Source organism: Panthera pardus, unplaced genomic scaffold (assembly GCF_024362965.1).
Source record: "Panthera pardus isolate Hobbes unplaced genomic scaffold, ASM2436296v1 HiC_scaffold_17, whole genome shotgun sequence".
Classification (NCBI taxonomy): domain Eukaryota; kingdom Metazoa; phylum Chordata; class Mammalia; order Carnivora; family Felidae; genus Panthera; species Panthera pardus.
In genome coordinates, this window is record NW_026526732.1 from 132,403,687 (window position 1) to 132,406,386 (window position 2,700).

Consider the following 2,700-nt stretch of genomic DNA (forward strand, 5'->3'; position numbering starts at 1 on the left):
CTGTCTGGAATTTCCATGTGTGGATTCCCCGTATGTATGAAATTACATTTGATTTTCTCTGATTAATCTGTCTTATGCCAATTTGGTTCTTAGTCAGACTAGAAGGACACTGAAGGGGATAGGAAATTCTTTCTCCCAACATTAATTATAACTGAAAGGGAAACCTGGCTTTATCAAAAAGTAGACCATACTTTTTAATAATCACAGATTTTAGAATAGACCTAAAACAGTGATTTTTTCCCAGCCCCTTAAGACTTCAGCTCCTTGAGGGCAAGCCCTGTGTCTTAGTCTCTGTGCTTGTAAAATAGAAGGAGGAGGGCACCTGGGTGGCTCACTTGTTTAAGCATCTGGCTCTTGATTTCTGCTTAGGTCATAATCTCACAGTTCCTGGGATCGAGCCCATGTCAGGCCCTGCTCAGACAAAGTGGAGCCTGCTTAGGATTCTCTCCCTCTCTCTCTGCTCCTGCCTCTCAAAATAAGTTAATAAACATAAAAAAGGGGGTGGGGAGGACTGGAAGGGGAAGGGAAGAAAATCCTCTCTATTGAATTATAAAGCAATTGAGGACCAGAAGTTTTCCTTAGATTATAGAACCGGGCAGGGTTGCAATCTCAGATATTTTGCATCCTCATAGAATACATTTTGCTCTCTTAAGCTGCTTCCTACTAAGACCATGTTTTTTTCTGATGGTATTTCTTGTTAGGTAAACTAATTGTCCGATGTTTCTGTCTCTACCCAAGGGATGGACAGAATTTTAGTCCAAGCCTCTGTCTTCTCCCTTCTCCTTGGAGAAATGTTGGAAGGAAACCTTTGACTTGTACTTCTACCTCTTTTTTCACTCCATGCTAAGGGAGGAGGTGCAATGAGTATGATCATGATTGGTGATGAGTTGCTGGGTTACTGTGTCTAAAAGCAAGAATCAGGCTTCTCACTTCTTTTGCTCTGTTCTTGGGCTCTGTGGGGTCTTGTCTGTTTCCAGCTCCCATATGATGAACACACCTGGCAGAGAAGGTGATGAACACACCTTCTCAAGGAAGCAGAGGGATCCACCATCGTTTCTTGGTTCCAGCTTTGCAACTAACCCCTGGATGCATGTCAGACAGGCCTCCATTCTAGGCCAGCTGTCTCCAAATAAGGAGGAGGGTGGTAGTAAACCACTAGGTTTCAGAACTGAGTCAAATTCTCTAAGAGCTTCCTAAAAGGGGATTGTGCTGTGCACCAATGCAGACATAATGTCCTGCATTGGACTTTCAATCAGTTGTCACCGTTATTTGAGTGCTCTATCAGTAGCAAAGGCTGGAAGCTTAGAGGGCATAGCTAGGCCGTTCCAACATAGCAATTATCATCATGTCAGAGGAGTTGTTTATTGTTGTTGTTTTGGGTATGGAGAATTTCACCATCTACAAAAACACACAAAATAATTTTAATAAATTTCCATGTACTCGTTTGCCAATCCCAACAAGTATTCATTCATGGCCAATACTTCTACATCTGTTAAACCATTGAAATCTTATTTTTCCTAAGTGACAAGTGTTCCTTGCATGTAGCTTTTGCTTTCTTAGGCTACACAGCCAGGGGTGGATGGTAGTTAACACTTGGGGTTAACAATAACAACAGCAACAAGACAATAATATCAGTGTGACTTCTTCCCCTTGGCTTCCATCCAACAGCAGCAATGGGATCCCAAGTTTCCTTGTCACTCTCCTTTCTCTGAGAGGGTTCTAGAGGTTTCTAGAGAGTTCAGAGTATTCTCTGATTCATGAATTATTTTTGGCAGCCTCTATTTTTTCCCCCATGGTCAGAGATGTTCTTCTGCCACTTAGAGACTTTGAGGGACAGTTGCCATCTCTGCCACTATTGGGATCAGCATAGGCTTTTTTTAAGACAACTTTTAAGTTCATAGAAAAATTGAGAGGATGATATAGAGATTTCCCATATACTTTCTGCTCTCACATGCATACCTAACCATATTGCCAGCACCCCCACTCTCCTCCCCCCAGAGTGGTGTATTTGTTACAATCAATGAGAACCTACACTGACATATCATAATCAAACCAAGTCCATAGTTTACATTAGGGGTCACTCTAATGTAATGAATGTGTTGTATATTCTGTGGGGTTAGACAGATGTTTAATGACATATCGACCATTATAGTATCACATAGAGTAGTTTCACTGCCGCCAAAATCTTCTGTGCTCTGCCTATTTACCCCTCTCCTTACAATACCTGGCAACACTGATCTTTTTACTGTCACCACAATTTTGCCTTTTCCAGAATATCATATAGTTGGAATAATATAATATGTAGTCATTTCAGATTGGCTTCTTTCACTTACTAACATCCATTACTCCATTTCTTTAATAAGATTCTTCTTTGGTGCTCACTTCGGCAGCACATATACTAAAATTATAATGATACAGAGAAGATTAGCATGGCCCCTGTGCAAGGATGACACGCAAATTTGTGAAGCGTTCCATGAATAAAAAAAAAAGATTTCTCTGCCTTTTCATGACTTGATAGCTCATTTTGTTTTAGCAATAAATAATACTGTATTTTCTGTGGATAACCACAGTTTATCCATTCACTTACTGAAGGACATTTCGATTCCTTCCAATCTTTGGCAATTATGAATAAAGTTGCTATAAACATTCATGTATAGTTTTTGTGTGAACATAAATTTTCAACTCATTTGGGTAAATAGC

The 2,700-nt window shown here is 40.2% G+C and overlaps 1 non-coding gene across 1 annotated transcript; it reads left to right on the forward strand.

Annotated features, from left to right (window-relative positions):
• Positions 1 to 2,374: 2,374 nt before the first annotated feature.
• LOC128777957 (U6 spliceosomal RNA) lies at positions 2,375 to 2,481 on the forward strand. Its single transcript, XR_008423246.1, has one exon. It is a non-coding gene; the product is annotated as a U6 spliceosomal RNA (small nuclear RNA).
• Positions 2,482 to 2,700: the final 219 nt, after the last annotated feature.